Below are 12,168 nucleotides of genomic sequence, written 5' to 3'. Positions count from 1 at the left end.
GAACTCAGGGTCTCCGGCAGGCTAAGCAAGTGTTCTGCTTCTGAGTCATATCCAATACTTTAATGATGCACCTGGCATTTCTCTCACTGAAGGAAGGAAGGGAGAACTGACCTCCAGTACCCTACCATTAAAGTATCCCACATACATGTGGGCTTTGAAGGAGTGGTACTGCCCTTTTTGCTTGTGGAATGCAGTGGAATTACGGCCTAAGTCTGAGTACTTTTCCAGTTCTCTAGATGGGGAGTTTGGACTTGAAGTTGAAGAGAGAAGCCAAATGAAGAGAGCTGGGATTCTACCTTAACCTGCCATTTTACACAAGTGCAATACAGGCTCTCTGGGTTTTTCACCTGGAGCCTGCCCTGTGCTGTGGGGTCTCAGACAGGGCTAAGCCTTCACCTTCTGGGCAGGTAAGATGGATACATGGATACATTGGGGTAGAGTTTCCTTCTGAATGTCAATATTTAAAAAGATTCTTCAGATCCTATATAGTGTGTGCATGTATGTTTTCCCCTAAAACAGGTGGATTTGAAAAGTAGTCATCTTCTGATCATTTATTTATCTGATATTGTTTGGTATTACTGAGGCTTGAACTCAAGCCCCCAGCATTCTCAGCAGACACTGTACTACTTGTGCTACTTCTCCAGCCCTTTCTGCTTTAAGTGTTTTTCAGATAGGTCAGTGCCAGCCTAGGTCAGGATCCTCCTCTCTCTGTCTTCCAAGTAGCTGCCATGACAGGCTTAAGTCATCATATCTGGCTTTCTGATACATTTTCAGGTAGATTCTGATGTGTCTATTGAGATAACGTTTTTCTTCACGAAAGTTGTGTGTGTGCATGTGCGTGCGTGTGTGTGTGTGTGTGTGTGTGTGTGTGTTTGTGTTTGTGTATGTGTATGTGTGTGTGTGTATACCTGTCCTGGGGCTTGAACTCAGGGTCTAAGCACTGTCCTTGGGCTTTCTCAAAGTTAGAGCTCTATCACTTGAGCCACAGTATCACTTCTGGCTTCTTCTATGTATGTGGTACCAAGGAATCGAGCCCGTGTTTTCATGCCTGCTAGGCGAGCACTCTACCATAAGGCCAAACTCCCTGCCCTTGAAAGAAGCTTTAAAATACTAACTTCTCTTCCATTCAGAAATTAGAGAAAAACCAATATAGCGGGAGAGGCCTGGAGTCTGAACATTTGGGAGCCTGAAGCAGGAAGATCCCAAGTTCAAGGGCAACCTGAGCCACAAAGCAAGATTGTCTCAAAACAAAACAAATCAAACCAGAGGAAAAACAATAAAGAGAAAAAATAGAAAGATGTTGGACATAATCAATTCCTATGGCATCTTCTATTGGCCCAAGCAGAATTTCTGGGAATACAAGAGATGATTTAGTAGCTTGAATTGTGTGTGTGTGTGTGTGTGTGTGTGTGTGTGTGTGTGTGTGGTCTTAATATTTCAATACTAGGTCATCACTTGAAAGCTCCTTGTTAGTTGATCCAATAGTTCAGTGTTCAGCTTCTGTTGTTTCTAGACACTGCTGTGCATGCACTGAACAAAGTATTAGTGTTAGCGTCAGTCACCTACTATAACTTTGATTTGCTTGAATTTCTGAGGTTAGGCCAAACAAATATATATATAGCATCTTGAGATGACTGTCAAATACTAGGGTATCTTTTCTCAAGATTGCTATTGCATGCCTTTGCCTCAAGGAAAACTAGCTGCTCAGAAAAATGGAGGGAATTTCTTGAAAGCAGAGCCCATGAACAAGAAGACTTTGGTGAGGCCACCATTTCTTTTGTCTCCTGTATGATGTGGGGTAAGCCTGCTTTTGCTGGCTCAGTGTCAGACCACAGTGAGTTGTTTGCTATAAAAAAGCTACTGTTTTAGGTGTAAATTCTGGCTGCGCTTTGTGTTTAAGATTGGCATTTTCTCAAATAAGTATTGGTTTGTTTGTCCCTCTGATAGTTACCATATGGCATCAAAAATGTGGTAATCCCAGAATGAACTTTCAATGGCTACCTAATATTGATAGGTGTAATTTTGGAAGAAGTCCATCCTGCCTCAATGACTTCAAATATCTGGAGAGGATGTGCTTACAGTCAGCTCATTAACAGAAAGAATTCCCTTTTTTCTAAGTGGTTGGAGTATAGAGAATCACACTATCACACTGAAGTTTCTTCTTTTTTTTTTTTACCATTTGATCATCTGTTGTTTTTGTTTTTTGGTTGTGGACTTTGAACTCAGGGCTTGGGCACTGTCTCTGAGTTGTTTTGCTCAAGGCTAATATTCCACCACTTTGACCCAAATGCCACTTCTGATTTTCTAATGGTTAGTTGGAGATAAGGATCTCACTGACTTTCCTCCTGAGCTGACTTCGAGCCTCCGTTCTCCTATCTCAGCCTTCTGAGTAGCTAGGATTACAGGCATGCACCACAGGCATCTAGCTCATTTGGTCGCCTTTTATCCTCAAAAATAAGCCACTTTCTCCTTACCCTTATGACCTTTATCCTACACATTGCTTTAAGATCAGGCCAGGTTCTTAGAATTTTCAAAACTGGAGCACTAAGACCTTTTTCACTTGTTAACTCGAGTAGGAAAGGTGCTCTATTATGCTAGATAATTCATTCTACTGGGAAGACAATAGAAGGGATTACCAGTAAACATAATAAATAATGAACATAATGAGTAAGAAACTAAACAACCAAACAAAATATTAAGCAGCAAATAATCAAACTTTCCAACTTAAAAAACATACATATATATGTGTACATACATGTATATATATATATATATATATATATGTACATGCATATATAGAGATAGAAAAAGAAAAAAGTTCACCTGGGATCCCTTGGAGAAAGAGGGGAATGTAGAGACAGATTAAAATGAATGAATGAATGAATGAATGAATGAGAAAGGGTATAAATGTCCAAGAAGTAATGTACCAACTACCTGATGAATGTACCTGCAACCCCTCTGTACATCACCCCAACAACAAATGAACTAATGAGCAGTTACTGAACCCTGAATTCCATTGATTTATGGAAACTAAAAGTGACAAAAGACTTCACCAGTAGCTATAATGGGATCTAGGTAAGAAACAGAAATGAGGGGAAAGATCAAAGTCAAGACTGCTGGAGGGCCTAGAGGTATGGCTCAATGGGGTGGTATACTCGGGTTTTTATTCTGACTCAGGGGTGAAGTGGTTCCTTCTCCTTGTTGCTAAGGAGTGGAGTTCATATCTTTTACAATTGGTTACCAGGGTGATGGGGTAATACAACAGAGTGAGAAAGCACTCCAACTCTCAATGAAAGGTCCTGACTTGTGGGGGGGTGGGCTGTCCTGGTGGAGGCAAAAGCTCACATTCTGCTGTCATGGCTGGCTGGGAACAGGTCTGGGAATGGAGCTGCTGATGGTTTCGGTTAGAGAAGGTTGGGAAGTCAGTGAAAAGTTCTCACTTCAGGTGATGGTGGGCTTGTCTACTTTTTAACTCCATTGTTAAGGACTCCTACACTTGACACGGCTGGCTGACGATAGATATCACAGGTGATGTTTACGATTGAAGTCAAGGAGCAAATGATGCCAGAAAATATCTATACAGAATAGTGATCAGTTAGAAGATGGAGACAGTTTGATAGAAAAGACTGCTTTTTCTCACAACAACCCCCTCTGGCATTTTCCCCAACCACTGCCCTCTGTCCCAGCCTCTTATTCTAGCTCTACTCACCATGCGCTTTCCTTAGGATCCAACCCCACACAAGACTCTAGTCAACAGCTTCCAGTCTCTTGATCCACAGAGGAAGGCAGTAGGAAACAGTAAAGAGCTCTTAGAAGCATGTGGACACATGGAAATATTTATACCCATTTACAAGTTGACTCACAAAGTAGTACGAGACTTTATTTTTAATTCAAGGGATTTTACAGTTAAAATATTCTGGAAGTTGAACAGGAAAAGTAAATTGAAGATAAATTTAAGTTAATTACAGATGCAAAGTTTGTTTTAAATGTAAGTATTTATTCTTCCTTTACTTAGAGTTAAGGTTCTGTGAATTGCATACAGAATTTTCTTGCCTATTAGGGGATTTGCTTTTCATATTTCAGTTAAAATCTAAGGGCCATAAAGTCAAACTCTTTTCTTCTTTCCTTTCTTTCTTCCTTCTTTCTTTACTTTCCCTTTCTCTCTCCCTCTCTCAGTCTTTGAACTCAGTCTTTGAATTGTCTAGGTAGGACCATTTGAATCTTATTCCCACACCAAGAACATAATCTTTTTTTTTTTTTTTTGCCAGTCCTGGGCTTGAGCTCAGGGCCTGAGCACTGTCCTTGGACTTTCTCAAGGCTAGAGCTCTACCACTTGAGCCTCAGCACCACTTCCGCCTTTTTTCTATATATGTGGTACCGAGGAATTGAACCCGGGTCTTCATGCATGCTAGGCAAGCACTTTAACCACTAGGCCAAACTCCCGGCCCCCAAGAACATAATCTTTATAGCTAAAAAAATTGTTTTTTGTTAGTTATGGGGCTTGAACTCTGTGCCTGGGCGCTGTCCCTGAACTCTTCAGCTCAAACCTAGTGCTCTACCACTTGAGCCACAGTGCCACTTCTGGTTTTCTGGTGGTTAATTGAAGATAAGAGTCTCATAGACTTTTTTTTTTTTTTTTGCCAGTCCTGGGCTTGAGCTCAGGGCCTGAGCACTGTCCTTGGATTTTCTCAAGGCTAGAGCTCTACCACTTGAGCCTCAGCACTAGGTCCAGCTTTTTTCTATGTATGTGGTACTGAGGAATTGAACCCGGGCCTTCGTGCAAGCTAGGCAAGCAAACTCCCGGCACACTTTTTTTTTTCTTTTTCGTAAAGCCTCAAGATGATGTTCTTTGATATTTGTTTTTAACTTTATCCACTGGTTTTCCTTTTTTTATTTAGTGATTACTCTTTGGGGACTTATCGGCTATCTAAGCTTTTATCTTCAACACATAGTATTGTCCTCCTCCTCTTCCTCTTTTTCCTCTTTTGTCCTCTCCTCTGTTTCTTACTCTTTCATTTCTCTTCCTCTTCTTCCTCCTCCTCTTTCTCTTCTTTCTTTCTTCCTTTCTTTCCCCACCCCCTCCACACACCTTTGTATCATTAGGGATGGAACTCATTGCCTCTCAGATGTTAGATAAGCTTTCTACCACAAAACACCTCCTGCCCCCTTTTTCTTGTCTTCAGCACTATTATCCTTAGATCATTTTTCCAGACCTCCTTGTCTCATCAGCATCTTCTTCAGTCTTCAGACTCTAAGAACTATTACTCCTTAGGCTCCATTTTTTGTCTCCACAGGATTTCTTCTTTTTCAGTCACAGCTGGCAACGTCACCATATTCTCATGTTGTAATCCACACATTGTAATCCATGCTCATTACAATCCTATGCATACACACGAATGGGAATTTTGAAATTCACCATCTCATACTGGGAAATTGAGGAAATAATTTGAATCCTTTGTGATTTCTATACAGTTTGCTTACTGTCAAAGCTACAGGCTTTATTTGAGTTAACAAGTAATTATGTTATAGCAAACAAGACTGAGAAGTCAAAGATCTGCTGATTCTTTTCCTGTGTTGGCAGTTCTAGTTAGAACACACACAATGAAGTCTCTCCAGATGTAATTCATACCAAACTGCTCATTTATTTCTGTTTACTCACCTAAGTGCCTGGCGGCATCTTTGTGGCCTTTTGTTTCTAGGTCTTGGTATTTGAGGAAATTTGATCAATGTTTATTTTTAGACTTTAATTTTAGGCTTCTCTAGTTGTCTCTATCACAGTTATATATGAAGGGAAAGCATCTGGAAGTTTCTTAGTGATGAAAGAAATCGAGACCACACTATGCTATCTTTGACTATCAAAGCCACTTTTCAGAAATGGGAGGTAAAAAGTTGCCATGCTCTGTCAAGTGCAACTAGATGAGAGTTTCAATTATCCCTGGTATGACAGATACGGGATGGAGGGTTAATGCTTGTATGTGTGCTAATGTGCCTCCATGTAGGGCTTTCAATCTGGTCGGGGCATGTGGTTCAGTAGTACAGAACTTGCTCTGAGCTCATGAGTCTACATAACACATTTTTTTTTTTGTCTAACCCTAGCAATAAAAAAAAAAATAAAAAGGTAGAAAAAGAGGTCATTCTTTGTATACATACATGGAACTATTGTAATGGAGCTTCCTCCTAATGCTAATATATGCTAATTCAAAGCTAAAATAATAATTGAAGGAGAAAGGAAAAAGGTTATAATCAGAGTGCTAGTCTCTTTTTCTTTCATCCTCCTCCTCTGCTTCCTCCTCCTCCTTCTCCTTTTTTTTTTTTTTTAAATTTCTGCCAGTACTGGGGCTTGAACTTAGGGACTAGGCATTATCTCTTTTTACTGAAGGCTGATTCTGTACCACTTGAGCCACAGCACAACTTCCAACTGTTTGCTGGCTCATTGGAGATAAGGGACTCATAGACTTTCCTGTCCCATCTGGCTTTGAACTGTGATCCTTAGATCTCAGCCTTCTGAGTAGCTAGGATTATAGACACGAGCTTCTGGGTCCTGGCTAAAGTACTGTGCTCTTATCTTTGCTTTTGGTCTCTTGTCATAATCAGTGCATTGACAAGAATGAAAGAGGAAGTGTATTTTACATCAATAGATCTATTTCATATGATATATTTCACGTCAGTAGAGAAGATACTTTGTTTTAGTTTTATTTTTGCCAGTCCTTGGGCTTGAACTCTGGGCCTGGATAATATCCTTGAGCCTTTTCATGCTTGAGGCTAGCACTCTACTGCTTGAGTCTCAGCACCACTTCCAGCTTTCTCTAGTTGATTGGAAATAAGAATTTCAGAGACTTTCTTATCTGGGCTGGCTTTGAACCACAATTCTCAGATCTCAGCCTCCTGACTAGCTAGGATTACAGGTGTGAGCCACCAGTGTCAAGCATCTCTAAGATCTTTAAAAACAGTTTTGAATTCAAAAACTGTGTGGTGTGGACTCAAACAGTTATGGCTGCAAGCAGAATTGATACCTCATAAGCTGCACTCACTGCTTTTCTTCCTACAGGTCTCCCCCTGGAATCTATGCCCGTGCTCCCTTTACCTGCTTCCTCTCTTGTCCTCAGAAGAGAAATGGGAGGGAGAGACAGGAACATGCAAGGAGAAAGAAGGTCAGCTGATTGTTTTCCAATAAAAATAGAAAAGAACCTGCGTTGTAGGAAAGCTTCAGGAGGGCCCCATGTTGAGTGGTCCCAGAGAACCTAGTGTTAGAGGGGAGGGGAAAGGGTATAACTGAGGCTGACAGACACCGGGGGAGTGACTGAGATCTTAGGACCTGTCAAGCTGTCCATTTGGGAGTTCTTAAATGAGAACACAGTTTCATGGCTTCTCTTGGTGGGTGTGCGCATGCATGGAAGTATAGCTCTTCAATGTACACGCTTGATCCCTGTGATACATATGAGACAGGATAAAGACGTAGTACTCTCAGTCCACTGTCAAAAGGATCCCGGGCTATGTTCTGGTCCTTTCATTTTTCTTGCTTTGGGACCTTCAGGACTTTACTTAGCCTCTAAGTCATCTGTAATACCGAGATATTCTGTCCATGTCTAAAATGATACATACAGCGTATGGTAGATGATCAGCTACAATTATTTCAGGTTCCCCCTGAGGCTTTGTGACTCAGTAAGAAGGGCTCCAGGCCCTGGGGTCTTCTCTGGTTGGTGCTCCTTCAGAGGAAAGTTACAACAAAGTACCTTCTTATCTCCGGTAAGCTAAGTTGTCTGGAAGAGATTCTCTTCTGCAAAGTTGTGTGCTTACATAGTGCAGAAACACTACTAGGGATGCAAAGACAGCTTAACCACATTTATCAAGAAATGCTAGCATTCTTGGGGATGGGAGTTTGGCTAGTGGTAGAGTGCTTGCCTAGCATGCATGGTGAGCTGGGTTCGATTCCTCAGTACCACATACATAGAAGAAAACTGGAAGTGGTGCTGTGGCTCAAGTGATAGAGCTCTAGTCTCAAGAAAGTCCAAGGGCAGTGCTTAGGCTGTGAGTTGGGGCCCAGGACTGCCAAAAACAAAAAGGAAAAAAAAAGAGATGCTAGCATTCCTCTTGGCTCCAGCAAAGGTGACAGAGGTAATATATAGGATACAAGCTACCAGAATTCCCAAATTCCCTGCTTGTAGAACAGGCTAATGGAGTGTTAGTTGAATTGCCTGTCATGAGCTAGATCCTAGATTAATAAAGATGGACCAAGATTGCAGTCACATAGGAGTTCTGAGTCTAGTGAGCCATACAAATGGCAACATGGGGAAATTTGGAATTCAGTGTGATAGGTGTGATCACGATTGAGATGAGAACCTGGTAATTATTTGGGAAAGAGAATATTTGGATTGATTTGATGAACCCCTATTTAAATCTTAGACATCATATGTACCAGGCATGGTGGCACATGTCTGTAATTCCAGCACTCAGGAGACTGAGGCAGGAGGATAACAGGTTCTAAATGAGTCTGAGCTACTTAGTTAGACCTGGTCTCCAGAAAGCTCACTAAACAAACACTCTCCAAATCAAATGAAGAACAATAGCTATAGGATACAGAATAATGAGAAAAGATGCTAAAATATCAGTATTCATATCCACTGGCTTTTAGCTTGGAGGAAGTTTTTTCTTCCTCTTTCTATATTTCTGAATATTCTATCTTAAATTTCTTTCTTTGGGGCTAGGTGAGTAGTGCAATGATAGAATGCTTGTGTAATATTCATAAGGCCAGACGGTCAATCCTCAGTACGAAAAAACTTACAAACAAAGCTCATTACTTTTTATTAAAAAAATGGAAAAAATCTTTGGTGGGAACAGTTGTTTCACAGGGACACAAACACCCATGCATACATGCATACAGACTCACTAATGTAAAACCAGGGTCTGGGATATCTCTCTGTGAATTTTTCTCATTTGTTTATGAAAATGAACCGGTAGGTATTTGAGCATTAAACTTGTCCTTAAAATGACATTTTATTTTAAAGAAAAATGTAGGAAATGAAGAGGAAAAAAAGGAGAAAAAGGATGAGGACAGTTGATATTTTCTTACTCAGCTTATGAGTTGAATGGGTTCTCCAGGGGAGATGAGAGGAGGAAAAGAAAACAAGATTTTTTTTTTTTTGGTGATGTTCCACTTGTAAAAGTCAGTGGATATTTTAACAGGTACCAGCTAGTCCTTCCTGAAAATCTCTTAATAGGGACAGGCTGTGAAGCAGCAAGAAGAAAGATAAATGTTATTCTGGAGAGGAATTTTAAGGCAGTGTGGAAAATGTCAAGAGGAAAAAAAATGTGAACGATTGAATGGAAAATTCAGTCATGGGCCAACCCACACCACAGCTCAGGACCCCATGTGCTAATGAGCTGGCCCACCTCGCAGCAGTAGCCCCTTCTTTAGAGACCCCCCCTCCCTCCAGTGGGAGCAGCTTGGGTAGAACAGACCCTGAGAGTGGCTCTCATTTTAAGGGCATAGTAAGTACAGAGAATTGGCCTTCCCCCTTGTCCTACAAAATAAGTGTCTTTTCTACCATGAGTACTTAGACGTTTCTGAATTGGGTATGTGGAGTGCTTACAAGGTTTGGGGAGGTGAGATTGCTTTCAGTCGCTAATCCTCCAACTCCTTTGGGAATAAAGACAAAGGATACCCAGGTATCACCAGGCTTCTCTTCACCTGGAGGCAATTTCCCCAGTGCTTTTCTGTGATTCTGATTTTCTTTTTCCCCCAGCCCTGGGACTTGAACTCTGGGTGTATGTGCTATCCTTGAACTTCTTTTCAACTTCTTTGAACTTCTTTCAAGGCTAGCACTCTACCACTTGAGCCACAGCTCCACTTCTGGCTTAAAAAAATTATTGGAGTCTCAAAGACTTTCCTGCCCTGGCTGGCTCTGAACTGTGATCCTCGGATCTCAGCCTCCTGAGATAACGTGCATGAGCCACTGGTGCCTTGATTCTGATTTTTAATTTTTTAAATTATTCCTGATGGCAGGCCTCAATGTTTCCAGTTACCCTGTCTTGGAATTCCCATCACTACTCAGCTGTGGGACGTTTAATTAGAAATGTCAGGAACTGTCAAGAGATATGTCCATTTGTATGTGGGGATTCATAATCTTTATCTCTTCCCTATAGCTCACGTCCCTGCCTCTCTTCCTACAAGGTTTTTTTTTTTTGCCAGTCCTGGGGCTTGAACTCAAGACCTAAGCACTGACCTTGGACTTTCTCAAGGCTAGAGCTCTACCACTTGAGCCACAGCACCACTTCTGGATTTTTCTATGTATGTGGTACTAAGGAATCAAACCTGCATCTTCATGCATGCTAGGCAAGCACTCTACCACTAGGCCAAATGCCCAGCCCTCTCTACAGAGGATTTTAAGGTGAGGGAATCTTCAATGGTAGGACATATCCAAAAGAAACATGGGCAATTTCTACCTTAAGACTAATTCCCTGGCCAAAATATTCTCATTGCTGCAAGGTGGCCAATGGCTGAGAACCAGTTACACTCCATGTTCTAAGCTTGCTGTCTTGCATTAAGAGGTATTTTTCTTCTAGTCGTAGGCAATTATTATTGCATTCTTACGGTCGGAGTTTTAAGAGCCTATGGCATTAGAATCTGCAAAATAAATTCACATTTAATTTGAAACAGTAGATAAGCCCCCAAACTAGCATCAAGGAGTTGGTCTCTGGTTTAGTCTTGAGTCTCCTGCTGCAACATACTCCAGAACCCCCTTCTAGCCCAGATTTTCCAGCCAGTAACTGGGAATGTTTGCTTCCCCAGTCTTTCTGTTCTTGGCCTAAACATTTATGGGTTACTTAGTTCTTTTTGTTGTCCTTTTGAGGAGTTTAAGGCAGGTTTGGTTAAATTCAGAATCACACTGAGCCTGGCTTAGAGGAGTTTTATTTGATTAAAAATTATGATATAAGGGACTCCAGGAATCACCGACAAGGTTGTTTTGTCATTAGTTCCTGGCCAAGACCCAGATCTAAGATGATGGCTTTTGTAATATAACCGTACATAACTTTCTTACAGGAAGCCAGCACGGGCCTTAAGGGCATTTGGTTGACTTGGGGTGACCAGTGATCCAGAGATTGTTCCCATTTTACATCTGAAAATCCTGAGTCCTGCATGACTGCGGATGGTTGGTCACCTCCTGGGATTTAAAGTTGACTGCACCAAAACAATGAACTAACTGGCTGATACATGGTTTTCATACCAAAACACAATGAGAGAGGCATGAAGAAGAGCAAGAGGACGGGAGTACAGATGGAAGATTCTTTGCAAGGACACTGCTTTGAGAACAGGTTTGTTTGTTTGTTTGTTTTTCATAGCAGTATCCAAGTTAGGTTAACAAGGAGAGGAGCCTTTGCCTAATTGTCTAGTCAACCTCTTTTTCTGATCTCTTCTCTACCCTGCCAACCTTACCAAAATTCAGAACATTGTTAGTAACATAAAGCCAAACTCTACCTGAGTTTCAAATCTTCTAGAAGGCAAACATTCACAATGATAGTTTTTGAGATTTTTGGCACCATAAACTCCAGGGTAAACACTTCAGTTAGAGTTCAATCAAAGTGGTGGGGCAATAGAAAGGATATAAATCTGAAGAAAAACATGGAATTAAGTAATCTGGTTTTTCTCAGGACAGTGGGTATCTTTATTTGTTTGTGATAGGGCCTTCCTATATAGCCCAGGTTGGCCTTAAACTCATAATCCTTTTGTCTCTTCATTCCAAATGTTTTGTGATCATCTTTAATTTTGTTTTCTGGAAGGACCTGCAAGCATTGACAGGCAACTTGAAAGAATTAGTCCATAAAGATAGGGATGTTCTTTCTGGGTCATATCTTAAGTGTTCCTCCCTCTCTTCCTCCCTCCCTTCTTCTTGTACTCTCACGTTGTACTTAATGTAGCAAACTTAACAGCACACAAACAGGAACCCCTCACCATAGCAGAGGTGGGGGTGGGGGTGGGGAGGAATTTGCAGATACTTCAAGTGCTGTGTGTAGATTTTCAAATGGAAATCAGGAAATGGAGAAATTATATGAGAGTATACACAAGGCATTATTTTACCTTGAAGCCAGTTCATATTTTCCTTGTAAAATAGGACAGATCATATGTTTTGAGAGTTTATGGAGAGTCTCAGACTCTCTGAGAAGACTGTT

General features: G+C 41.1%; 1 long non-coding RNA gene across 1 annotated transcript; it reads left to right on the top strand.

Moving 5' to 3' along the window:
• Positions 1 to 262: 262 nt before the first annotated feature.
• Positions 263 to 11,669, top strand: LOC150046050 (uncharacterized). The gene is made up of 3 exons (XR_016532673.1): positions 263 to 407; positions 7,049 to 7,151; positions 11,042 to 11,669. It is a non-coding gene; the product is annotated as an uncharacterized LOC150046050 (long non-coding RNA).
• The last annotated feature ends 499 nt before the right edge of the window (positions 11,670 to 12,168 follow it).

This window comes from Megascapheus bottae, chromosome 26 (genome assembly GCF_031878675.1).
Source record: "Megascapheus bottae isolate mThoBot1 chromosome 26, mThoBot2.hap1, whole genome shotgun sequence".
Lineage (NCBI taxonomy): Eukaryota > Metazoa > Chordata > Mammalia > Rodentia > Geomyidae > Megascapheus > Megascapheus bottae.
This window is presented reverse-complemented; position numbering and strand designations above follow the sequence as displayed.